The following is a 27,127-nucleotide window of genomic DNA, read 5'->3' on the forward strand; positions in this document are numbered from 1 at the left end:
CGCGACCAACACTTACCATGCACTGACCACAAAACATGGAGGAGCCAGGGATTGAACCCGAGACCTTTCACACGCTAAGCGAACGATCTGCCAACTGAGCTACGGCTGCACACACGACCAAGCCTGGCTATTCTCCATTCTTTGCGACTCTGATGTGCACGGGCACGATGGTTGGTTGGTTTGTAGCGGCGAAGGTACCAGAGTACAAAGGCGCGGACACGTTCATATACACAAGAGTTCCAAGTAGTTCCAATGCTCTGGTATTACGAATGCAAATTCCGTCTGTTTTTAACGTCTTAAATTGAAAGGGCGGTCACAAATTGGTCCATTTCACTCCTTGTCGAAAATCACACAGCACCTGAGGTAACAAGCACATCTCGAGCCCCATTGTGCTCTCCATTGTTCATGCCAACTCAGTGCCTCGCTCTTTGCTACTGTGTAAAACTCTTGTCGTCCAACTGCGAAACACTGGGACACGTCTTCATTGCACTGATATACTACGAAACGCTGCCCAAACTTGGCAATCACCCCTGCAGCCGACTTTTCCGACTTCACGCAACGCTCACGCTAGTGACAGCCTTATTTATAGTTCGACGTCGCGCCAAAGCGAATGAGCACATTTCGCCTACGGCTTAGGCCGCTCTCCTAGTGTGGCTGCTCTGTGTCTGCAGGCAACGAGGGGCTGCAAGCTTCCTGTGTTCGCACCTATATCACCTGTGCTTGCTTGTCAGAGACAGACTATCGCAAAACATACAACTCACTCCATGAATTGATTGCTACGACATCTGTTATCAGCAGTCACAACCAGCAACACCAGTAGCAGCCGACTGCACGCAAAGAATGGGAACGTGCAGTGGGATTTACGTGAACTCGGCGCAAGGCAGATCTTTCCGACGTAGGCTTGAGAATCTTATGGGAACATTTGTACTGTTTCTTAATTAAGTGTAGGTGTGGGAGGAGGGTGCTTCCTGCGCACGAATAAAAGCACGCTTGACAATTGTGGTTGCTAATCGTTCGCTTGTATCTGCCTAGACACCTCTGCTGGTAGGGAATTATTCCACTTGCATGGCAAGGTGCGCTTGTAGGTGTGTTAAAAATTCTGGAGGCGCTGGGTATCGATCCCAGTACCTCTCGCACGCTAAGCGAGCGCTCTACCATCTGAGCTACGCCCACCCCCCCGTTGACTAATAGTGCTACATACAGCCATATCAACGTCACAGACCCTTGCACTCCCAATATTCCGCAGACAAACACTACTCTGTATGTATCAGTGAGGGTGTCTTTCAGGTTTCGTGCAATCTGTATCGAATCGTAGTTGGCCACAATGAAAGTGGCACGCATAACGTCGAAAATAGAGTTCGGACACCGCTCTGAGTAAGACGAACGTGTTGTCCACCCTCTAGACTTCAATGACGTTAAGGCGTCATACCTAAGACAGGTCTGCACTCGATGACACCACGATAACAGCCGGTCCCCACTCTTACACCTTGCTCTCCTTATGACAGTATACATCATATCAGTCTGTGACGCTGGTTTTGCAACTTCTTGCGTGCCTTTATGTTCGCCGCGACCAACACTTACCATGCACTGACCACAAAACATGGAGGAGCCGGGGATTGAACCCGAGACCTTTCACACGCTAAGCGAACGATCTGCCAACTGAGCTACGGCTGCACACACGACCAAGCCTGGCTATTCTCCATTCTTTGCGACTCTGATGTGCACGGGCACGATGGTTGGTTGGTTTGTAGCGGCGAAGGTACCAGAGTACAAAGGCGCGGACACGTTCATATACACAAGAGTTCCAAGTAGTTCCGATGCTCTGGTATTACGAATGCAAATTCCGTCTGTTTTTAACGTCTTAAATTGAAAGGGCGGTCACAAATTGGTCCATTTCACTCCTTGTCGACAATCACACAGCACCTGAGGTAACAAGCACATCTCGAGCCCCATTGTGCTCTCCATTGTTCATGCCAACTCAGTGCCTCGCTCTTTGCTACTGTGTAAAACTCTTGTCGTCCAACTGCGAAACACTGGGACACGTCTTCATTGCACTGATATAATACGAAACGCTGCCCAAACTTGGCAATCACCCCTGCAGCCGACTTTTCCGACTTTACACGACGCTCACGCTAGTGACAGCCTTATTTATAGTTCGACGTCGCGCCAAAGCGAATGAGCACATTTCGCCTACGGCTTAGGCCGCTCTCCTAGTGTGGCTGCTCTGTGTCTGCAGGCAACGAGGGGCTGCAAGCTTCCTGTGTTCTCACCTATATCACCTGTGCTTGCTTGTCAGAGACAGACTATCGCAAAACATACAACTCACTCCATGAATTGATTGCTACGGCATCTGTTATCAGCAGTCACAACCAGCAACACCAGTAACAGCCGACTGCACGCAAAGAATGGGAACGTGCAGTGGGATTTACGTGAACTCGGCGCAAGGCAGATCTTTCCGACGTAGGCTTGAGAATCTTATGGGAACATTTGTACTGTTTCTTAATTAAGTGTAGGTGTGGGAGGAGGGTGCTTCCTGCGCACGAATAAAAGCACGCTTGACAATTGTGGTTGCTAATCGTTCGCTTGTATCTGCCTAGACACCTCTGCTGGTTGGGAATTATTCCACTTGCATGGCAAGTTGCGCTTGTAGGTGTGTTAAAAATTCTGGAGGCGCTGGGTATCGATCCCAGTACCTCTCGCACGCTAAGCGAGCGCTCTACCATCTGAGCTACGCCCACCCCCCCGTTGACTAATAGTGCTACATACAGCCATATCAACGTCACAGACCCTTGCACTCCCATTATTCCGCAGACAAACGACACTTTCTATGTATCAGTGAGGGTGTCTTTCAGGTTTCGTGCATTCTGTATCGAATCGTAGTCGGCCACAATGAAAGTGGCACGCATAACGTCGAAAATAGAGTTCGGACACCGCTCTGAGTAAGACGAACGTGTTGTCCACTCTCTAGACTTCAATGACGTTATGCCGTGATACCTAAGACAGATCTGCACTCGATAACACCTCGATAACAGCCGGTCCCCACACTTACATCTGGCTCTCCTGATGACAGTATACATCATATCAGACTGTGACGCTGGTTTTGCAACTTCTTGCGTGCCTTTATGTTCGCCGCGACCAACACTTACCATGCACTGACCACAAAACATGGAGGAGCTGGGGATTGAACCCGAGACCTTTCACACGCTAAGCGAACGATCTGCCAACTGAGCTACGGCTGCACACACGACCAAGCCTGGCTATTCTCCATTCTTTGCGACTCTGATGTGCACGGGCACGATGGTTGGTTGGTTTGTAGCGGCGAACGTACCAGAGTACAAAGGCGCGGACACGTTCATATACACAAGAGTTCCAAGTAGTTCCGATGCTCTGGCATTACGAATGCAAATTCCGTCTGTTTTTAACGTCTTAAATTGAAAGGGCGGTCACAAATTGGTCCATTTCACTCCTTGTCGACAATCACACAGCACCTGAGGTAACAAGCACATCTCGAGCCCCATTGTGCTCTCCATTGTTCATGCCAACTCAGTGCCTCGCTCTTTGCTACTGTGTAAAACTCTTGTCGTCCAACTGCGAAACACTGGGACACGTCTTCATTGCACTGATATACTACGAAACGCTGCCCAAACTTGGCAATCACCCCTGCAGCCGACTTTTCCGACTTTACACGACGCTCACGCTAGTGACAGCCTTATTTATAGTTCGACGTCGCGCCAAAGCGAATGAGCACATTTCGCCTACGGCTTAGGCCGCTCTCCTAGTGTGGCTGCTCTGTGTCTGCAGGCAACGAGGGGCTGCAAGCTTCCTGTGTTCGCACCTATATCACCTGTGCTTGCTTGTGAGAGACAGACTATCGCAAAACATACAACTCACTCCATGAATTGATTGCTACGGCATCTGTTATCAGCAGTCACAACCAGCAACACCAGTAGCAGCCGACTGCACGCAAAGAATGGGAACGTGCAGTGGGATTTACGTGAACTCGGCGCAATGCAGATCTTTCCGACGTAGGCTTGAGAATCTTATGGGAACATTTGTACTGTTTCTTAATTAAGTGTAGGTGTGGGAGGAGGGTGCTTCCTGCGCACGAATAAAAGCACGCTTGACAATTGTGGTTGCTAATCGTTCGCTTGTATCTGCCTAGACACCTCTGCTGGTTGGGAATTATTCCACTTGCATGGCAAGGGGCGCTTGTAGGTGTGTTAAAAATTCTGGAGGCGCTGGGTATCGATCCCAGTACCTCTCGCACGCTAAGCGAGCGCTCTACCATCTGAGCTACGCCCACCCCCCCGTTGACTAATAGTGCTACATACAGCCATATCAACGTCACAGACCCTTGCACTCCCAATATTCCGCAGACAAACACTACTCTGTATGTATCAGTGAGGGTGTCTTTCAGGTTTCGTGCAATCTGTATCGAATCGTAGTTGGCCACAATGAAAGTGGCACGCATAACGTCGAAAATAGAGTTCGGACACCGCTCTGAGTAAGACGAACGTGTTGTCCACTCTCTAGACTTCAATGACGTTAAGGCGTCATACCTAAGACAGGTCTGCACTCGATGACACCACGATAACAGCCGGTCCCCACTCTTACACCTTGCTCTCCTTATGACAGTATACATCATATCAGTCTGTGACGCTGGTTTTGCAACTTCTTGCGTGCCTTTATGTTCGCCGCGACCAACACTTACCATGCACTGACCACAAAACATGGAGGAGCCGGGGATTGAACCCGAGACCTTTCACACGCTAAGCGAACGATCTGCCAACTGAGCTACGGCTGCACACACGACCAAGCCTGGCTATTCTCCATTCTTTGCGACTCTGATGTGCACGGGCACGATGGTTGGTTGGTTTGTAGCGGCGAAGGTACCAGAGTACAAAGGCGCGGACACGTTCATATACACAAGAGTTCCAAGTAGTTCCGATGCTCTGGCATTACGAATGCAAATTCCGTCTGTTTTTAACGTCTTAAATTGAAAGGGCGGTCACAAATTGGTCCATTTCACTCCTTGTCGACAATCACACAGCACCTGAGGTAACAAGCACATCTCGAGCCCCATTGTGCTCTCCATTGTTGATGCCAACTCAGTGCCTCGCTCTTTGCTACTGTGTAAAACTCTTGTCGTCCAACTGCGAAACACTGGGACACGTCTTCATTGCACTGATATACTACGAAACGCTGCCCAAACTTGGCAATCACCCCTGCAGCCGACTTTTCCGACTTTACACGACGCTCACGCTAGTGACAGCCTTATTTATAGTTCGACGTCGCGCCAAAGCGAATGAGCACATTTCGCCTACGGCTTAGGCCGCTCTCCTAGTGTGGCTGCTCTGTGTCTGCAGGCAACGAGGGGCTGCAAGCTTCCTGTGTTCGCACCTATATCACCTGTGCTTGCTTGTCAGAGACAGACTATCGCAAAACATACAACTCACTCCATGAATTGATTGCTACGGCATCTGTTATCAGCAGTCACAACCAGCAACACCAGTAGCAGCCGACTGCACGCAAAGAATGGGAACGTGCAGTGGGATTTACGTGAACTCGGCGCAAGGCAGATCTTTCCGACGTAGGCTTGAGAATCTTATGGGAACATTTGTACTGTTTCTTAATTAAGTGTAGGTGTGGGAGGAGGGTGCTTCCTGCGCACGAATAAAAGCACGCTTGGCAATTGTGGTTGCTAATCGTTCGCTTGTATCTGCCTAGACACCTCTGCTGGTTGGGAATTATTCCACTTGCATGGCAAGGGGCGCTTGTAGGTGTGTTAAAAATTCTGGAGGCGTTGGGTATCGATCCCAGTACCTCTCGCACGCTAAGCGAGCGCTCTACCATCTGAGCTACGCCCAACCCCCGTTGACTGATAGTGCTACATACAGCCATATCAACGTCACAGACCCTTGCACTCCCATTATTCCGCAGACAAACGACACTTTCTATGTATCAGTGAGGGTGTCTTTCAGGTTTCGTGCATTCTCTATCGAATCGTAGTCGGCCACAATGAAAGTGGCACGCATAACGTCGAAAATAGAGTTCGGACACCGCTCTGAGTAAGACGAACGTGTTGTCCACTCTCTAGACTTCAATGACGTTATGCCGTGATACCTAAGACAGATCTGCACTCGATAACACCTCGATAACAGCCGGTCCCCACACTTACATCTGGCTCTCCTGATGACAGTATACATCATATCAGTCTGTGACGCTGGGTTTGCAACTTCTTGCGTGCCTTTATGTTCGCCGCGACCAACACTTACCATGCACTGACCACAAAACATGGAGGAGCCGGGGATTGAACCCGAGACCTTTCACAGGCTAAGCGAACGATCTGCCAACTGAGCTACGGCTGCACACACGACCAAGCCTGGCTATTCTCCATTCTTTGCGACTCTGATGTGCACGGGCACGATGGTTGGTTGGTTTGTAGCGGCGAAGGTACCAGAGTACAAAGGCGCGGACACGTTCATATACACAAGAGTTCCAAGTAGTTCCGATGCTCTGGTATTACGAATGCAAATTCCGTCTGTTTTTAACGTCTTAAATTTAAAGGGCGGTCACAAATTGGTCCATTTCACTCCTTGTCGACAATCACACAGCACCTGAGGTAACAAGCACATCTCGAGCCCCATTGTGCTCTCCGTTGTTCATGCCAACTCAGTGCCTCGCTCTTTGCTACTGTGTAAAACTCTTGTCGTCCAACTGCGAAACACTGGGACACGTCTTCATTGCACTGATATACTACGAAACGCTGCCCAAACTTGGCAATCACCCCTGCAGCCGACTTTTAGGACTTTACACGACGCTCACGCTAGTGACAGCCTTATTTATAGTTCGACGTCGCGCCAAAGCGAATGAGCACATTTCGCCTACGGCTTAGGCCGCTCTACTAGTGTGGCTGCTCTGTGTCTGCAGGCAACGAGGGGCTGCAAGCTTCCTGTGTTCGCACCTATATCACCTGTGCTTGCTTGTCAGAGACAGACTATCGCAAAACATACAACTCACTCCATGAATTGATTGCTACGGCATCTGTTATCAGCAGTCACAACCAGCAACACCAGTAGCAGCCGACTGCACGCAAAGAATGGGAACGTGCAGTGGGATTTACGTGAACTCGGCGCAAGGCAGATCTTTCCGACGTAGGCTTGAGAATCTTATGGGAACATTTGTACTGTTTCTTAATTAAGTGTAGGTGTGGGAGGAGGGTGCTTCCTGCGCACGAATAAAAGCACGCTTGGCAATTGTGGTTGCTAATCGTTCGCTTGTATCTGCCTAGACACCTCTGCTGGTTGGGAATTATTCCACTTGCATGGCAAGGGGCGCTTGTGGGTGTGTTAAAAATTCTGGAGGCGTTGGGTATCGATCCCAGTACCTCTCGCACGCTAAGCGAGCGCTCTACCATCTGAGCTACGCCCAACCCCCGTTGACTGATAGTGCTACATACAGCCATATCAACGTCACAGACCCTTGCACTCCCATTATTCCGCAGACAAACGACACTTTCTATGTATCAGTGAGGGTGTCTTTCAGGTTTCGTGCATTCTCTATCGAATCGTAGTCGGCCACAATGAAAGTGGCACGCATAACGTCGAAAATAGAGTTCGGACACCGCTCTGAGTAAGACGAACGTGTTGTCCACTCTCTAGACTTCAATGACGTTATGCCGTGATACCTAAGACAGATCTGCACTCGATAACACCTCGATAACAGCCGGTCCCCACACTTACATCTGGCTCTCCTGATGACAGTATACATCATATCAGTCTGTGACGCTGGTTTTGCAACTTCTTGCGTGCCTTTATGTTCGCCGCGACCAACACTTACCATGCACTGACCACAAAACATGGAGGAGCCGGGGATTGAACCCGAGACCTTTCACACGCTAAGCGAACGATGTGCCAACTGAGCTACGGCTGCACACACGACCAAGCCTGGCTATTCTCCATTCTTTGCGACTCTGATGTGCACGGGCACGATGGTTGGTTGGTTTGTAGCGGCGAACGTACCAGAGTACAAAGGCGCGGACACGTTCATATACACAAGAGTTCCAAGTAGTTCCGATGCTCTGGTATTACGAATGCAAATTCCGTCTGTTTTTAACGTCTTAAATTTAAAGGGCGGTCACAAATTGGTCCATTTCACTCCTTGTCGACAATCACACAGCACCTGAGGTAACAAGCACATCTCGAGCCCCATTGTGCTCTCCGTTGTTCATGCCAACTCAGTGCCTCGCTCTTTGCTACTGTGTAAAACTCTTGTCGTCCAACTGCGAAACACTGGGACACGTCTTCATTGCACTGATATACTACGAAACGCTGCCCAAACTTGGCAATCACCCCTGCAGCCGACTTTTAGGACTTTACACGACGCTCACGCTAGTGACAGCCTTATTTATAGTTCGACGTCGCGCCAAAGCGAATGAGCACATTTCGCCTACGGCTTAGGCCGCTCTCCTAGTGTGGCTGCTCTGTGTCTGCAGGCAACGAGGGGCTGCAAGCTTCCTGTGTTCGCACCTATATCACCTGTGCTTGCTTGTCAGAGACAGACTATCGCAAAACATACAACTCACTCCATGAATTGATTGCTACGGCATCTGTTATCAGCAGTCACAACCAGCAACACCAGTAGCAGCCGACTGCACGCAAAGAATGGGAACGTGCAGTGGGATTTACGTGAACTCGGCGCAAGGCAGATCTTTCCGACGTAGGCTTGAGAATCTTATGGGAACATTTGTACTGTTTCTTAATTAAGTGTAGGTGTGGGAGGAGGGTGCTTCCTGCGCACGAATAAAAGCACGCTTGACAATTGTGGTTGCTAATCGTTCGCTTGTATCTGCCTAGACACCTCTGCTGGTTGGGAATTATTCCACTTGCATGGCAAGGGGCGCTTGTAGGTGTGTTAAAAATTCTGGAGGCGCTGGGTATCGATCCCAGTACCTCTCGCACGCTAAGCGAGCGCTCTACCATCTGAGCTACGCCCACCCCCCCGTTGACTAATAGTGCTACATACAGCCATATCAACTTCACAGACCCTTGCACTCCCATTATTCCGCAGACAAACGACACTTTCAATGTATCAGTGAGGGTGTCTTTCAGGTTTCGTGCATTCTGTATCGAATCGTAGTCGGCCACAATGAAAGTGGCACGCATAACGTCGAAAATAGAGTTCGGACACCGCTCTGAGTAAGACGAACGTGTTGTCCACTCTCTAGACTTCAATGACGTTATGCCGTGATACCTAAGACAGATCTGCACTCGATAACACCTCGATAACAGCCGGTCCCCACACTTACATCTGGCTCTCCTGATGACAGTATACATCATATCAGTCTGTGACGCTGGTTTTGCAACTTCTTGCGTGCCTTTATGTTCGCCGCGACCAACACTTACCATGCACTGACCACAAAACATGGAGGAGCCGGGGATTGAACCCGAGACCTTTCACACGCTAAGCGAACGATGTGCCAACTGAGCTACGGCTGCACACACGACCAAGCCTGGCTATTCTCCATTCTTTGCGACTCTGATGTGCACGGGCACGATGGTTGGTTGGTTTGTAGCGGCGAAGGTACCAGAGTACAAAGGCGCGGACACGTTCATATACACAAGAGTTCCAAGTAGTTCCGATGCTCTGGTATTACGAATGCAAATTCCGTCTGTTTTTAACGTCTTAAATTTAAAGGGCGGTCACAAATTGGTCCATTTCACTCCTTGTCGACAATCACACAGCACCTGAGGTAACAAGCACATCTCGAGCCCCATTGTGCTCTCCGTTGTTCATGCCAACTCAGTGCCTCGCTCTTTGCTACTGTGTAAAACTCTTGTCGTCCAACTGCGAAACACTGGGACACGTCTTCATTGCACTGATATACTACGAAACGCTGCCCAAACTTGGCAATCACCCCTGCAGCCGACTTTTAGGACTTTACACGACGCTCACGCTAGTGACAGCCTTATTTATAGTTCGACGTCGCGCCAAAGCGAATGAGCACATTTCGCCTACGGCTTAGGCCGCTCTCCTAGTGTGGCTGCTCTGTGTCTGCAGGCAGCGAGGGGCTGCAAGCTTCCTGTGTTCGCACCTATATCACCTGTGCTTGCTTGTCAGAGACAGACTATCGCAAAACATACAACTCACTCCATGAATTGATTGCTACGGCATCTGTTATCAGCAGTCACAACCAGCAACACCAGTAGCAGCCGACTGCACGCAAAGAATGGGAACGTGCAGTGGGATTTACGTGAACTCGGCGCAAGGCAGATCTTTCCGACGTAGGCTTGAGAATCTTATGGGAACATTTGTACTGTTTCTTAATTAAGTGTAGGTGTGGGAGGAGGGTGCTTCCTGCGCACGAATAAAAGCACGCTTGACAATTGTGGTTGCTAATCGTTCGCTTGTATCTGCCTAGACACCTCTGCTGGTTGGGAATTATTCCACTTGCATGGCAAGGGGCGCTTGTAGGTGTGTTAAAAATTCTGGAGGCGCTGGGTATCGATCCCAGTACCTCTCGCACGCTAAGCGAGCGCTCTACCATCTGAGCTACGCCCACCCCCCCCCCCCGTTGACTAATCGTGCTACATACAGCCATATCAACTTCACAGACCCTTGCACTCCCATTATTCCGCAGACAAACGACACTTTCAATGTATCAGTGAGGGTGTCTTTCAGGTTTCGTGCATTCTGTATCGAATCGTAGTCGGCCACAATGAAAGTGGCACGCATAACGTCGAAAATAGAGTTCGGACACCGCTCTGAGTAAGACGAACGTGTTGTCCACTCTCTAGACTTCAATGACGTTATGCCGTGATACCTAAGACAGATCTGCACTCGATAACACCTCGATAACAGCCGGTCCCCACACTTACATCTGGCTCTCCTGATGACAGTATACATCATATCAGTCTGTGACGCTGGTTTTGCAACTTCTTGCGTGCCTTTATGTTCGCCGCCACCAACACTTACCATGCACTGACCACAAAACATGGAGGAGCCGGGGATTGAACCCGAGACCTTTCACACGCTAAGCGAACGATCTGCCAACTGAGCTACGGCTGCACACACGACCAAGCCTGGCTATTCTCCATTCTTTGCGACTCTGATGTGCACGGGCACGATGGTTGGTTGGTTTGTAGCGGCGAAGGTACCAGAGTACAAAGGCGCGGACACGTTCATATACACAAGAGTTCCAAGTAGTTCCGATGCTCTGGTATTACGAATGCAAATTCCGTCTGTTTTTAACGTCTTAAATTTAAAGGGCGGTCACAAATTGGTCCATTTCACTCCTTGTCGACAATCACACAGCACCTGAGGTAACAAGCACATCTCGAGCCCCATTGTGCTCTCCGTTGTTCATGCCAACTCAGTGCCTCGCTCTTTGCTACTGTGTAAAACTCTTGTCGTCCAACTGCGAAACACTGTGACACGTCTTCATTGCACTGATATACTACGAAACGCTGCCCAAACTTGGCAATCACCCCTGCAGCCGACTTTTAGGACTTTACACGACGCTCACGCTAGTGACAGCCTTATTTATAGTTCGACGTCGCGCCAAAGCGAATGAGCACATTTCGCCTACGGCTTAGGCCGCTCTCCTAGTGTGGCTGCTCTGTGTCTGCAGGCAGCGAGGGGCTGCAAGCTTCCTGTGTTCGCACCTATATCACCTGTGCTTGCTTGTCAGAGACAGACTATCGCAAAACATACAACTCACTCCATGAATTGATTGCTACGGCATCTGTTATCAGCAGTCACAACCAGCAACACCAGTAGCAGCCGACTGCACGCAAAGAATGGGAACGTGCAGTGGGATTTACGTGAACTCGGCGCAAGGCAGATCTTTCCGACGCAGGCTTGAGAATCTTATGGGAACATTTGTACTGTTTCTTAATTAAGTGTAGGTGTGGGAGGAGGGTGCTTCCTGCGCACGAATAAAAGCACGCTTGGCAATTGTGGTTGCTAATCGTTCGCTTGTATCTGCCTAGACACCTCTGCTGGTTGGGAATTATTCCACTTGCATGGCAAGGGGCGCTTGTAGGTGTGTTAAAAATTCTGGAGGCGCTGGGTATCGATCCCAGTACCTCTCGCACGCTAAGCGAGCGCTCTACCATCTGAGCTACGCCCACCCCCCCGTTGACTAATAGTGCTACATACAGCCATATCAACGTCACAGACCCTTGCACTCCCATTATTCCGCAGACAAACGACACTTTCAATGTATCAGTGAGGGTGTCTTTCAGGTTTCGTGCATTCTGTATCGAATCGTAGTCGGCCACAATGAAAGTGGCACGCATAACGTCGAAAATAGAGTTCGGACACCGCTCTGAGTAAGACGAACGTGTTGTCCACTCTCTAGACTTCAATGACGTTATGCCGTGATACCTAAGACAGATCTGCACTCGATAACACCTCGATAACAGCCGGTCCCCACACTTACATCTGGCTCTCCTGATGACAGTATACATCATATCAGTCTGTGACGCTGGTTTTGCAACTTCTTGCGTGCCTTTATGTTCGCCGCCACCAACACTTACCATGCACTGACCACAAAACATGGAGGAGCCGGGGATTGAACCCGAGACCTTTCACACGCTAAGCGAACGATCTGCCAACTGAGCTACGGCTGCACACACGACCAAGCCTGGCTATTCTCCATTCTTTGCGACTCTGATGTGCACGGGCACGATGGTTGGTTGGTTTGTAGCGGCGAAGGTACCAGAGTACAAAGGCGCGGACACGTTCATATACACAAGAGTTCCAAGTAGTTCCGATGCTCTGGTATTACGAATGCAAATTCCGTCTGTTTTTAACGTCTTAAATTTAAAGGGCGGTCACAAATTGGTCCATTTCACTCCTTGTCGACAATCACACAGCACCTGAGGTAACAAGCACATCTCGAGCCCCATTGTGCTCTCCGTTGTTCATGCCAACTCAGTGCCTCGCTCTTTGCTACTGTGTAAAACTCTTGTCGTCCAACTGCGAAACACTGTGACACGTCTTCATTGCACTGATATACTACGAAACGCTGCCCAAACTTGGCAATCACCCCTGCAGCCGACTTTTAGGACTTTACACGACGCTCACGCTAGTGACAGCCTTATTTATAGTTCGACGTCGCGCCAAAGCGAATGAGCACATTTCGCCTACGGCTTAGGCCGCTCTCCTAGTGTGGCTGCTCTGTGTCTGCAGGCAACGAGGGGCTGCAAGCTTCCTGTGATCGCACTTATATCACCTGTGCTTGCTTGTCAGAGACACACTATCGCAAAACATACAACTCACTCCATGAATTGATTGCTACGGCATCTGTTATCAGCAGTCACAACCAGCAACACCAGTAGCAGCCGACTGCACGCAAAGAATGGGAACGTGCAGTGGGATTTACGTGAACTCGGCGCAAGGCAGATCTTTCCGACGTAGGCTTGAGAATCTTATGGGAACATTTGTACTGTTTCTTAATTAAGTGTAGGTGTGGGAGGAGGGTGCTTCCTGCGCACGAATAAAAGCACGCTTGACAATTGTGGTTGCTAATCGTTCGCTTGTATCTGCCTAGACACCTCTGCTGGTTGGGAATTATTCCACTTGCATGGCAAGGGGCGCTTGTAGGTGTGTTAAAAATTCTGGAGGCGCTGGGTATCGATCCCAGTACCTCTCGCACGCTAAGCGAGCGCTCTACCATCTGAGCTACGCCCACCCCCCCGTTGACTAATAGTGCTACATACAGCCATATCAACGTCACAGACCCTTGCACTCCCATTATTCCGCAGACAAACGACACTTTCAATGTATCAGTGAGGGTGTCTTTCAGGTTTCGTGCATTCTCTATCGAATCGTAGTCGGCCACAATGAAAGTGGCACGCATAACGTCGAAAATAGAGTTCGGACACCGCTCTGAGTAAGACGAACGTGTTGTCCACTCTCTAGACTTCAATGACGTTATGCCGTGATACCTAAGACAGATCTGCACTCGATAACACCTCGATAACAGCCGGTCCCCACACTTACATCTGGCTCTCCTGATGACAGTATACATCATATCAGTCTGTGACGCTGGTTTTGCAACTTCTTGCGTGCCTTTATGTTCGCCGCGACCAACACTTACCATGCACTGACCACAAAACATGGAGGAGCCGGGGATTGAACCCGAGACCTTTCACACGCTAAGCGAACGATGTGCCAACTGAGCTACGGCTGCACACACGACCAAGCCTGGCTATTCTCCATTCTTTGCGACTCTGATGTGCACGGGCACGATGGTTGGTTGGTTTGTAGCGGCGAACGTACCAGAGTACAAAGGCGCGGACACGTTCATATACACAAGAGTTCCAAGTAGTTCCGATGCTCTGGCATTACGAATGCAAATTCCGTCTGTTTTTAACGTCTTAAATTGAAAGGGCGGTCACAAATTGGTCCATTTCACTCCTTGTCGACAATCACACAGCACCTGAGGTAACAAGCACATCTCGAGCCCCATTGTGCTCTCCATTGTTCATGCCAACTCAGTGCCTCGCTCTTTGCTACTGTGTAAAACTCTTGTCGTCCAACTGCGAAACACTGGGACACGTCTTCATTGCACTGATATACTACGAAACGCTGCCCAAACTTGGCAATCACCCCTGCAGCCGACTTTTCCGACTTTACACGACGCTCACGCTAGTGAAAGCCTTATTTATAGTTCGACGTCGCGCCAAAGCGAATGAGCACATTTCGCCTACGGCTTAGGCCGCTCTCCTAGTGTGGCTGCTCTGTGTCTGCAGGCAACGAGGGGCTGCAAGCTTCCTGTGTTCGCACCAATATCACCTGTGCTTGCTTGTCAGAGACAGACTATCGCAAAACATACAACTCACTCCATGAATTGATTGCTACGGCATCTGTTATCAGCAGTCACAACCAGCAACACAAGTAGCAGCCGACTGCACGCAAAGAATGGGAACGTGCAGTGGGATTTACGTGAACTCGGCGCAAGGCAGATCTTTCCGACGTAGGCTTGGGAATCTTATGGGAACATTTGTACTGTTTCTTAATTAAGTGTAGGTGTGGGAGGAGGGTGCTTCCTGCGCACGAGTAAAAGCACGCTTGACAATTGTGGTTGCTAATCGTTCGCTTGTATCTGCCTAGACACCTCTGCTGGTTGGGAATTATTCCACTTGCATGGCAAGGGGCGCTTGTAGGTGTGTTAAAAATTCTGGAGGCGCTGGGTATCGATCCCAGTACCTCTCGCACGCTAAGCGAGCGCTCTACCATCTGAGCTACGCCCACCCCCCCGTTGACTAATAGTGCTACATACAGCCATATCAACGTCACAGACCCTTGCACTCCCATTATTCCGCAGACAAACGACACTTTCTATGTATCAGTGAGGGTGTCTTTCAGGTTTCGTGCATTCTGTATCGAATCGTAGTCGGCCACAATGAAAGTGGCACGCATAACGTCGAAAATAGAGTTCGGACACCGCTCTGAGTAAGACGAACGTGTTGTCCACTCTCTAGACTTCAATGACGTTATGCCGTGATACCTAAGACAGATCTGCACTCGATAACACCTCGAAAACAGTCGGTCCCCACACTTACAACTGGCTCTCCTGATGACAGTATACATCATATCAGTCTGTGACGCTGGTTTTGCAACTTCTTGCGTGCCTTTATGTTCGCCGCGACCAACACTTACCATGCACTAACCACAAAACATGGAGGAGCCGGGGATTGAACCCGAGACCTTTCACACGCTAAGCGAACGATCTGCCAACTGAGCTACGGCTGCACACACGTCCAAGCCTGGCTATTCTCCATTCTTTGCGACTCTGATGTGCACGGGCACGATGGTTGGTTGGTTTGTAGCGGCGAAGGTACCAGAGTACAAAGGCGCGGACACGTTCATATACACAAGAGTTCCAAGTAGTTCCGATGCTCTGGCATTACGAATGCAAATTCCGTCTGTTTTTAACGTCTTAAATTGAAAGGGCGGTCACAAATTGGTCCATTTCACTCCTTGTCGACAATCACACAGCACCTGAGGTAACAAGCACATCTCGAGCCCCATTGTGCTCTCCATTGTTCATGCCAACTCAGTGCCTCGCTCTTTGCTACTGTGTAAAACTCTTGTCGTCCAACTGCGAAACACTGGGACAAGTCTTCATTGCACTGATATACTACGAAACGCTGCCCAAACTTGGCAATCACCCCTGCAGCCGACTTTTCCGACTTTACACGACGCTCACGCTAGTGACAGCCTTATTTATAGTTCGACGTCGCGCCAAAGCGAATGAGCACATTTCGCCTACGGCTTAGGCCGCTCTCCTAGTGTGGCTGCTCTGTGTCTGCAGGCAAAGAGGGGCTGCAAGCTTCCTGTGTTCGCACCTATATCACCTGTGCTTGCTTGTCAGAGACAGACTATCGCAAAACATACAACTCACTCCATGAATTGATTGCTACGGCATCTGTTATCAGCAGTCACAACCAGCAACACCAGTAGCAGCCGACTGCACGCAAAGAATGGGAACGTGCAGTGGGATTTACGTGAACTCGGCGCAAGGCAGATCTATCCGACGTAGGCTTGAGAATCTTATGGGAACATTTGTACTGTTTCTTAATTAAGTGTAGGTGTGGGAGGAGGGTGCTTCCTGCGCACGAATAAAAGCACGCTTGACAATTGTGGTTGCTAATCGTTCGCTTGTATCTGCCTAGACACCTCTGCTGGTTGGGAATTATTCCACTTGCATGGCAAGGTGCGCTTGTAGGTGTGTTAAAAATTCTGGAGGCGCTGGGTATCGATCCCAGTACCTCTCGCACGCTAAGCGAGCGCTCTACCATCTGAGCTACGCCCACCCCCCCGTTGACTAATAGTGCTACATACAGCCATATCAACGTCACAGACCCTTGCACTCCCATTATTCCGCAGACAAACGACACTTTCTATGTATCAGTGAGGGTGTCTTTCAGGTTTCGTGCATTCTCTATCGAATCGTAGTCGGCCACAATGAAAGTGGCACGAATAACGTCGAAAATAGAGTTCGGACACCGCTCTGAGTAAGACGAACGTGTTGTCCACTCTCTAGACTTCAATGACGTTATGCCGTGATACCTAAGACAGATCTGCACTCGATAACACCTCGATAACAGCCGGTCCCCACACTTACATCTGGCTCTCCTGATGACAGTATACATCATATCAGTCTGTGACGCTGGTTTTGCAACTTCTTGCGTGCCTTTATGTTCGCCGCCACCAACACTTACCATGCACTGACCACAAAACATGGAGGAGCCGGGGATTGAACCCGAGACCTTTCACACGCTAAGCGAACGATCTGCCAACTGAGCTACGGCTGCACACACGTCTAAGCCTGGCTATTCTCCATTCTTTGCGACTCTGATGTGCACGGGCACGATGGTTGGTTGGTTTGTAGCGGCGAAGGTACCAGAGTACAAAGGCGCGGACACGTTCATATACACAAGAGTTCCAAGTAGTTCCGATGCTCTGGTATTACGAATGCAAATTCCGTCTGTTTTTAACGTCTTAAATTGAAAGGGCGGTCACAAATTGGTCCATTTCACTCCTTGTCGACAATCACACAGCACCTGAGGTAACAAGCACATCTCGAGCCCCATTGTGCTCTCCGTTGTTCATGCCAACTCAGTGCCTCGCTCTTTGCTACTGTGTAAAACTCTTGTCGTCCAACTGCGAAACACTGGGACACGTCTTCATTGCACTGATATACTACGAAACGCTGCCCAAACTTGGCAATCACCCCTGCAGCCGACTTTTAGGACTTTACACGACGCTCACGCTAGTGACAGCCTTATTTATAGTTCGACGTCGCGCCAAAGCGAATGAGCACATTTCGCCTACGGCTTAGGCCGCTCTCCTAGTGTGGCTGCTCTGTGTCTGCAGGCAACGAGGGGCTGCAAGCTTCCTGTGTTCGCACCTATATCACCTGTGCTTGCTTGTCAGAGACAGACTATCGCAAAACATACAACTCACTCCATGAATTGATTGCTACGGCATCTGTTATCAGCAGTCACAACCAGCAACACCAGTAGCAGCCGACTGCACGCAAAGAATGGGAACGTGCAGTGGGATTTACGTGAACTCGGCGCAAGGCAGATCTTTCCGACGTAGGCTTGAGAATCTTATGGGAACATTTGTACTGTTTCTTAATTAAGTGTAGGTGTGGGAGGAGGGTGCTTCCTGTGCACGAATAAAAGCACGCTTGACAATTGTGGTTGCTAATCGTTCGCTTGTATCTGCCTAGACACCTCTGCTGGTTTGGAATTATTCCACTTGCATGGCAAGGGGCGCTTGTAGGTGTGTTAAAAATTCTGGAGGCGCTGGGTATCGATCCCAGTACCTCTCGCACGCTAAGCGAGCGCTCTACCATCTGAGCTACGCCCACCCCCCCGTTGACTAATAGTGCTACATACAGCCATATCAACGTCACAGACCCTTGCACTCCCATTATTCCGCAGACAAACGACACTTTCTATGTATCAGTGAGGGTGTCTTTCAGGTTTCGTGCATTCTGTATCGAATCGTAGTCGGCCACAATGAAAGTGGCACGCATAACGTCGAAAATAGAGTTCGGACACCGCTCTGAGTAAGACGAACGTGTTGTCCACTCTCTAGACTTCAATGACGTTATGCCGTGATACCTAAGACAGATCTGCACTCGATAACACCTCGATAACAGTCGGTCCCCACACTTACATCTTGCTCTCCTGATGACAGTATACATCATATCAGTCTGTGACGCTGGTTTTGCAACTTCTTGCGTGCCTTTATGTTCGCCGCGACCAACACTTACCATGCACTAACCACAAAACATGGAGGAGCCGGGGATTGAACCCGAGACCTTTCACACGCTAAGCGAACGCTCTGCCAACTGAGCTACGGCAGCACACACGACCAAGCCTGGCTATTCTCCATTCTTTGCGACTCTGATGTGCACGGGCACGATGGTTGGTTGGTTTGTAGCGGCGAAGGTACCAGAGTACAAAGGCGCGGACACGTTCATATACACAAGAGTTCCAAGTAGTTCCGATGCTCTGGCATTACGAATGCAAATTCCGTCTGTTTTTAACGTCTTAAATTGAAAGGGCGGTCACAAATTGGTCCATTTCACTCCTTGTCGACAATCACACAGCACCTGAGGTAACAAGCACATCTCGAGCCCCATTGTGCTCTCCATTGTTCATGCCAACTCAGTGCCTCGCTCTTTGCTACTGTGTAAAACTCTTGTCGTCCAACTGCGAAACACTGGGACAAGTCTTCATTGCACTGATATACTACGAAACGCTGCCCAAACTTGGCAATCACCCCTGCAGCCGACTTTTCCGACTTTACACGACGCTCACGCTAGTGACAGCCTTATTTATAGTTCGACGTCGCGCCAAAGCGAATGAGCACATTTCGCCTACGGCTTAGGCCGCTCTCCTAGTGTGGCTGCTCTGTGTCTGCAGGCAACGAGGGGCTGCAAGCTTCCTGTGTTCGCACCTATATCACCTGTGCTTGCTTGTCAGAGACAGACTATCGCAAAACATACAACTCACTCCATGAATTGATTGCTACGGCATCTGTTATCAGCAGTCACAACCAGCAACACCAGTAGCAGCCGACTGCACGCAAAGAATGGGAACGTGCAGTGGGATTTACGTGAACTCGGCGCAAGGCAGATCTTTCCGACGTAGGCTTCAGAATCTTATGGGAACATTTGTACTGTTTCTTAATTAAGTGTAGGTGTGGGAGGAGGGTGCTTCCTGTGCACGAATAAAAGCACGCTTGACAATTGTGGTTGCTAATCGTTCGCTTGTATCTGCCTATACACCTCTGCTGGTTGGGAATTATTCCACTTGCATGGCAAGGTGCGCTTGTAGGTGTGTTAAAAATTCTGGAGGCGCTGGGTATCGGTCCCAGTACCTCTCGCACGCTAAGCGAGCGCTCTACCATCTGAGCTACGCCCACCCCCCCGTTGACTAATAGTGCTACATACAGTCATATCAACGTCACAGACCCTTGCACTCCCATTATTCCGCAGACAAACGACACTTTCTATGTATCAGTGAGGGTGTCTTTCAGGTTTTGTGCATTCTGTATCGAATCGTAGTCGGCCACAATGAAAGTGGCACGCATAACGTCGAAAATAGAGTTCGGACACCTCTCTGAGTAAGACGAACGTGTTGTCCACTCTCTAGACTTCAATGACGTTATGCCGTGATACCTAAGACAGATCTGCACTCGATAACACCTCGATAACAGCCGGTCCCTACACTTACATCTGGCTCTCCTGATGACAGCATACATCATATCAGTCTGTGACGCTGGTTTTGCAACTTCTTGCGTGCCTTTATGTTCGCCGCCACCAACACTTACCATGCACTGACCACAAAACATGGAGGAGCCGGGGATTGAACCCGAGACCTTTCACACGCTAAGCGAACGATCTGCCAACTGAGCTACGGCTGCACACACGACTAAGCCTGGCTATTCTCCATTCTTTACGACTCTGATGTGCACGGGCACGATGGTTGGTTGGTTTGTAGCGGCGAACGTACCAGAGTACAAAGGCGCGGACACGTTTATATACACAAGAGTTCCAAGTAGTTCCGATGCTCTGGTATTACGAATGCAAATTCCGTCTGTTTTTAACGTCTTAAATTGAAAGGGCGGTCACAAATTGGTCCATTTCACTCCTTGTCGACAACCACACAGCACCTGAGGTAACAAGCACATCTCGAGCCCCATTGTGCTCTCCGTTGTTCATGCCAACTCAGTGCCTCGCTCTTTGCTACTGTGTAAAACTCTTGTCGTCCAACTGCGAAACACTGGGACACGTCTTCATTGCACTGATATACTACGAAACGCTGCCCAAACTTGGCAATCACCCCTGCAGCCGACTTTTAGGACTTTACACGACGCTCACGCTAGTGACAGCCTTATTTATAGTTCGACGTCGCGCCAAAGCGAATGAGCACATTTCGCCTACGGCTTAGGCCGCTCTCCTAGTGTGGCTGCTCTGTGTCTGCAGGCAACGAGGGGCTGCAAGCTTCCTGTGTTCGCACCTATATCACCTGTGCTTGCTTGTCAGAGACAGACTATCGCAAAACATACAACTCACTCCATGAATTGATTGCTACGGCATCTGTTATCAGCAGTCACAACCAGCAACACCAGTAGCAGCCGACTGCACGCAAAGAATGGGAACGTGCAGTGGGATTTACGTGAACTCGGCGCAAGGCAGATCTTTCCGACGTAGGCTTCAGAATCTTATGGGAACATTTGTACTGTTTCTTAATTAAGTGTAGGTGTGGGAGGAGGGTGCTTCCTGTGCACGAATAAAAGCACGCTTGACAATTGTGGTTGCTAATCGTTCGCTTGTATCTGCCTAGACACCTCTGCTGGTTGGGAATTATTCCACTTGCATGGCAAGGGGCGCTTGTAGGTGTGTTAAAAATTCTGGAGGCGCTGGGTATCGGTCCCAGTACCTCTGGCACGCTAAGCGAGCGCTCTACCATCTGAGCTACGCCCACCCCCCCGTTGACTAATAGTGCTACATACAGTCATATCAACGTCACAGACCCTTGCACTCCCATTATTCCGCAGACAAACGACACTTTCTATGTATCAGTGAGGGTGTCTTTCAGGTTTTGTGCATTCTGTATCGAATCGTAGTCGGCCACAATGAAAGTGGCACGCATAACGTCGAAAATAGAGTTCGGACACCTCTCTGAGTAAGACGAACGTGTTGTCCACTCTCTAGACTTCAATGACGTTATGCCGTGATACCTAAGACAGATCTGCACTCGATAACACCTCGATAACAGCCGGTCCCCACACTTACATCTGGCTCTCCTGATGACAGTATACATCATATCAGTCTGTGACGCTGGTTTTGGCAACTTCTTGCGTGCCTTTATGTTCGCCGCGACCAACACTTTCCATGCACTGACCACAAAAAAATGGAGGAGCCGGGGATTGAACCCGAGACCTTTCACACGCTAAGCGAACGATTTGCCAACTGAGCTACGGCTGCACACACGACCAAGCCTGGCTATTCTCCATTCTTTGCGACTCTGATGTGCACGGGCACGATGGTTGGTTGGTTTGTAGCGGCGAAGGTACCAGAGTACAAAGGCGCGGACACGTTCATATACACAAGAGGTCCAAGTAGTTCCGATGCTCTGGCATTACGAATGCAAATTCCGTCTGTTTTTAACGTCTTAAATTGAAAGGGCGGTCACAAATTGGTCCATTTCACTCCTTGTCGACAATCACACAGCACCTGAGGTAACAAGCACATCTCGAGCCCCATTGTGCTCTCCGTTGTTCATGCCAACTCAGTGCCTCGCTCTTTGCTACTGTGTAAAACTCTTGTCGTCCAACTGCGAAACACTGGGACACGTCTTCATTGCACTGATATACTACGAAACGCTGCCCAAACTTGGCAATCACCCCTGCAGCCGACTTTTCCGACTTTACACGACGCTCACGCTAGTGACAGCCTTATTTATAGTTCGACGTCGCGCCAAAGCGAATGAGCACATTTCGCCTACGGCTTAGGCCGCTCTCCTAGTGTGGCTGCTCTGTGTCTGCAGGCAACGAGGGGCTGCAAGCTTCCTGTGTTCGCACCTATATCACCTGTGCTTGCTTGTCAGAGACAGACTATCGCAAAACATACAACTCACTCCATGAATTGATTGCTACGGCATCTGTTATCAGCAGTCACAACCAGCAACACCAGTAGCAGCCGACTGCACGCAAAGAATGGGAACGTGCAGTGGGATTTACGTGAACTCGGCGCAAGGCAGATCTTTCCGACGTAGGCTTGAGAATCTTATGGGAACATTTGTACTGTTTCTTAATTAAGTGTAGGTGTGGGAGGAGGGTGCTTCCTGTGCACGAATGAAAGCACGCTTGACAATTGTGGTTGCTAATCGTTCGCTTGTATCTGCCTAGACACCTCTGCTGGTTGGGAATTATTCCACTTGCATGGCAAGGGGCGCTTGTAGGTGTGTTAAAAATTCTGGAGGCGCTGGGTATCGGTCCCAGTACCTCTCGCACGCTAAGCGAGCGCTCTACCATCTGAGCTACGCCCACCCCCCCGTTGACTAATAGTGCTACATACAGCCATATCAACGTCACAGACCCTTGCACTCCCATTATTCCGCAGACAAACGACACTTTCTATGTATCAGTGAGGGTGTCTTTCAGGTTTCGTGCATTCTGTATCGAATCGTAGTCGGCCACAATGAAAGTGGCACGCATAACGTCGAAAATAGAGTTCGGACACCGCTCTGAGTAAGACGAACGTGTTGTCCACTCTCTAGACTTCAATGACGTTATGCCGTGATACCTAAGACAGATCTGCACTCGATAACACCTCGATAACAGCCGGTCCCCACACTTACATCTGGCTCTCCTGATGACAGTATACATCATATCAGTCTGTGACGCTGGTTTTGGCAACTTCTTGCGTGCCTTTATGTTCGCCGCGACCAACACTTACCATGCACTGACCACAAAAAAATGGAGGAGCCGGGGATTGAACCCGAGACCTTTCACACGCTAAGCGAACGATTTGCCAACTGAGCTACGGCTGCACACACGACCAAGCCTGGCTATTCTCCATTCTTTGCGACTCTGATGTGCACGGGCACGATGGTTGGTTGGTTTGTAGCGGCGAAGGTACCAGAGTACAAAGGCGCGGACACGTTCATATACACAAGAGTTCCAAGTAGTTCCGATGCTCTGGCATTACGAATGCAAATTCCGTCTGTTTTTAACGTCTTAAATTGAAAGGGCGGTCACAAATTGGTCCATTTCACTCCTTGTCGACAATCACACAGCACCTGAGGTAACAAGCACATCTCGAGCCCCATTGTGCTCTCCATTGTTCATGCCAACTCAGTGCCTCGCTCTTTGCTACTGTGTAAAACTCTTGTCGTCCAACTGCGAAACACTGGGACACGTCTTCATTGCACTGATATACTACGAAACGCTGCCCAAACTTGGCAATCACCCCTGCAGCCGACTTTTCCGACTTTACACGACGCTCACGCTAGTGACAGCCTTATTTATAGTTCGACGTCGCGCCAAAGCGAATGAGCACATTTCGCCTACGGCTTAGGCCGCTCTCCTAGTGTGGCTGCTCTGTGTCTGCAGGCAACGAGGGGCTGCAAGCTTCCTGTGTTCGCACCTATATCACCTGTGCTTGCTTGTCAGAGACAGACTATCGCAAAACATACAACTCACTCCATGAATTGATTGCTACGGCATCTCTTATCAGCAGTCACAACCAGCTACACCAGTAGCAGCCGACTGCACGCAAAGAATGGGAACGTGCAGTGGGATTTACGTGAACTCGGCGCAAGGCAGATCTTTCCGACGCAGGCTTGAGAATCTTATGGGAACATTTGTACTGTTTCTTAATTAAGTGTAGGTGTGGGAGGAGGGTGCTTCCTGCGCACGAATAAAAGCACGCTTGACAATTGTGGTTGCTAATCGTTCGCTTGTATCTGCCTAGACACCTCTGCTGGTTGGGAATTATTCCACTTGCATGGCAAGGGGCGCTTGTAGGTGTGTTAAAAATTCTGGAGGCGCTGGGTATCGATCCCAGTACCTCTCGCACGCTAAGCGAGCGCTCTACCATCTGAGCTACGCCCACCCCCCCGTTGACTAATAGTGCTACATACAGCCATATCAACGTCACAGACCCTTGCACTCCCATTATTCCGCAGACAAACGACACTTTCTATGTATCAGTGAGGGTGTCTTTCAGGTTTCGTGCATTCTGTATCGAATCGTAGTCGGCCACAATGAAAGTGTCACGCATAACGTCGAAAATAGAGTTCGGACACCGCTCTGAGTAAGACGAACGTGTTGTCCACTCTCTAGACTTCAATGACGTTATGCCGTGATACCTAAGACAGATCTGCACTCGATAACACCTCGATAACAGCCGGTCCCCACACTTACATCTGGCTCTCCTGATGACAGTATACATCATATCAGTCTGTGACGCTGGTTTTGCAACTTCTTGCGTGCCTTTATGTTCGCCGCGACCAACACTTACCATGCACTGACCACAAAACATGGAGGAGCCGGGGATTGAACACGAGACCTTTCACACGCTAAGCGAACGATCTGCCAACTGAGCTACGGCTGCGCACACGACCAAGCCTGGCTATTCTCCATTCTTTGCGACTCTGATGTGCACGGGCACGATGGTTGGTTGGTTTGTAGCGGCGAAGGTACCAGAGTACAAAGGCGCGGACACGTTCATATACACAAGAGTTCCAAGTAGTTCCGATGCTCTGGTATTACGAATGCAAATTCCGTCTGTTTTTAACGTCTTAAATTGAAAGGGCGGTCACATATTGGTCCATTTCACTCCTTGTCGACAATCACACAGCACCTGAGGTAACAAGCACATCTCGAGCCCCATTGTGCTCTCCGTTGTTCATGCCAACTCAGTGCCTCGCTCTTTGCTACTGTGTAAAACTCTTGTCGTCCAACTGCGAAACACTGGGACACGTCTTCATTGCACTGATATACTACGAAACGCTGCCCAAACTTGGCAATCACCCCTGCAGCCGACTTTTCCGACTTTACACGACGCTCACGCTAGTGACAGCCTTATTTATAGTTCGACGTCGCGCCAAAGCGAATGAGCACATTTCGCCTACGGCTTAGGCCGCTCTCCTAGTGTGGCTGCTCTGTGTCTGCAGGCAACGAGGGGCTGCAAGCTTCCTGTGTTCCCACCTATATCACCTGTGCTTGCTTGTCAGGGACAGACTATCGCAAAACATACAACTCACTCCATGAATTGATTGCTACGGCATCTGTTATCAGCAGTCACAACCAGCAACACCAGTAGCAGCCGACTGCACGCAAAGAATGGGAACGTGCAGTGGGATTTACGTGAACTCGGCGCAAGGCAGATCTTTCCGACGTAGGCTTGAGAATCTTATGGGAACATTTGTACTGTTTCTTAATTAAGTGTAGGTGTGGGAGGAGGGTGCTTCCTGCGCACGAATAAAAGCACGCTTGACAATTGTGGTTGCTAATCGTTCGCTTGTATCTGCCTAGACACCTCTGCTGGTTGGGAATTATTCCACTTGCACGGCAAGGGGCGCTTGTAGGTGTGTTAAAAATTCTGGAGGCGCTGGGTATCGATCCCAGTACCTCTCGCACGCTAAGCGAGCGCTCTACCATCTGAGCTACGCCCACCCCCCCGTTGACTAATAGTGCTACATACAGCCATATCAACGTCACAGACCCTTGCACTCCCATTATTCCGCAGACAAACGACACTTTCTATGTATCAGTGAGGGTGTCTTTCAGGTTTCGTGCATTCTGTATCGAATCGTAGTCGGCCACAATGAAAGTGGCACGCATAACGTCGAAAATAGAGTTCGGACACCGCTCTGAGTAAGACGAACGTGTTGTCCACTCTCTAGACTTCAATGACGTTATGCCGTGATACCTAAGACAGATCTGCACTCGATAACACCTCGATAACAGCCGGTCCCCACACTTACATCTGGCTCTCCTGATGACAGTATACATCATATCAGTCTGTGACGCTGGTTTTGCAACTTCTTGCGTGCCTTTATGTTCGCCGCGACCAACACTTACATGCACTGACCACAAAACATGGAGGAGCCGGGGATTGAACCCGAGACCTTTCACACGCTAAGCGAACGATCTGCCAACTGAGCTACGGCTGCACACACGACCAAGCCTGGCTATTCTCCATTCTTTGCGACTCTAATGTGCACGGGCACGATGGTTGGTTGGTTTGTAGCGGCGAACGTACCAGAGTACAAAGGCGCGGACACGTTCATATACACAAGAGTTCCAAGTAGTTCCGATGCTCTGGCATTACGAATGCAAATTCCTTCTGTTTTTAACGTCTTAAATTGAAAGGGCGGTCACAAATTGGTCCATTTCACTCCTTCTCGACAATCACACAGCACCTGAGGTAACAAGCACATCTCGAGCCCCATTGTGCTCTCCATTGTTCATGCCAACTCAGTGCCTCGCTCTTTGCTACTGTGTAAAACTCTTGTCGTCCAACTGCGAAACACTGGGACACGTCTTCATTGCACTGATATACTACGAAACGCTGCCCAAA

The 27,127-nt window shown here is 49.7% G+C and overlaps 12 non-coding genes across 12 annotated transcripts; all 12 read right to left on the bottom strand.

Annotated features, from left to right (window-relative positions):
* Nucleotides 1-1,100: 1,100 nt before the first annotated feature.
* Trnaa-agc (transfer RNA alanine (anticodon AGC)) lies at nt 1,101-1,174 on the bottom strand. Its single transcript has one exon. It is a non-coding gene; the product is annotated as a tRNA-Ala (tRNA).
* Nucleotides 1,175-2,665: 1,491 nt separating this feature from the next.
* Trnaa-agc (transfer RNA alanine (anticodon AGC)) lies at nt 2,666-2,739 on the bottom strand. The gene has a single exon. It is a non-coding gene; the product is annotated as a tRNA-Ala (tRNA).
* Nucleotides 2,740-4,230: 1,491 nt separating this feature from the next.
* Nucleotides 4,231-4,304, bottom strand: Trnaa-agc (transfer RNA alanine (anticodon AGC)). The gene has a single exon. It is a non-coding gene; the product is annotated as a tRNA-Ala (tRNA).
* A 4,619-nt stretch (nt 4,305-8,923) lies between these two features.
* Trnaa-agc (transfer RNA alanine (anticodon AGC)) lies at nt 8,924-8,997 on the bottom strand. The gene has a single exon. It is a non-coding gene; the product is annotated as a tRNA-Ala (tRNA).
* A 1,491-nt stretch (nt 8,998-10,488) lies between these two features.
* Trnaa-agc (transfer RNA alanine (anticodon AGC)) lies at nt 10,489-10,562 on the bottom strand. The gene has a single exon. It is a non-coding gene; the product is annotated as a tRNA-Ala (tRNA).
* Nucleotides 10,563-12,058: 1,496 nt separating this feature from the next.
* Trnaa-agc (transfer RNA alanine (anticodon AGC)) lies at nt 12,059-12,132 on the bottom strand. Its single transcript has one exon. It is a non-coding gene; the product is annotated as a tRNA-Ala (tRNA).
* A 1,491-nt stretch (nt 12,133-13,623) lies between these two features.
* Trnaa-agc (transfer RNA alanine (anticodon AGC)) lies at nt 13,624-13,697 on the bottom strand. Its single transcript has one exon. It is a non-coding gene; the product is annotated as a tRNA-Ala (tRNA).
* Nucleotides 13,698-15,188: 1,491 nt separating this feature from the next.
* Trnaa-agc (transfer RNA alanine (anticodon AGC)) lies at nt 15,189-15,262 on the bottom strand. The gene has a single exon. It is a non-coding gene; the product is annotated as a tRNA-Ala (tRNA).
* Nucleotides 15,263-16,753: 1,491 nt separating this feature from the next.
* On the bottom strand, nt 16,754-16,827 carry Trnaa-agc (transfer RNA alanine (anticodon AGC)). Its single transcript has one exon. It is a non-coding gene; the product is annotated as a tRNA-Ala (tRNA).
* A 1,491-nt stretch (nt 16,828-18,318) lies between these two features.
* On the bottom strand, nt 18,319-18,392 carry Trnaa-agc (transfer RNA alanine (anticodon AGC)). Its single transcript has one exon. It is a non-coding gene; the product is annotated as a tRNA-Ala (tRNA).
* A 6,190-nt stretch (nt 18,393-24,582) lies between these two features.
* On the bottom strand, nt 24,583-24,656 carry Trnaa-agc (transfer RNA alanine (anticodon AGC)). Its single transcript has one exon. It is a non-coding gene; the product is annotated as a tRNA-Ala (tRNA).
* A 1,491-nt stretch (nt 24,657-26,147) lies between these two features.
* Trnaa-agc (transfer RNA alanine (anticodon AGC)) lies at nt 26,148-26,221 on the bottom strand. The gene has a single exon. It is a non-coding gene; the product is annotated as a tRNA-Ala (tRNA).
* Between the last annotated feature and the right edge of the window lie 906 nt (nt 26,222-27,127).

This window comes from Schistocerca gregaria, chromosome 11 (assembly GCF_023897955.1).
Source record: "Schistocerca gregaria isolate iqSchGreg1 chromosome 11, iqSchGreg1.2, whole genome shotgun sequence".
NCBI lineage: Eukaryota > Metazoa > Arthropoda > Insecta > Orthoptera > Acrididae > Schistocerca > Schistocerca gregaria.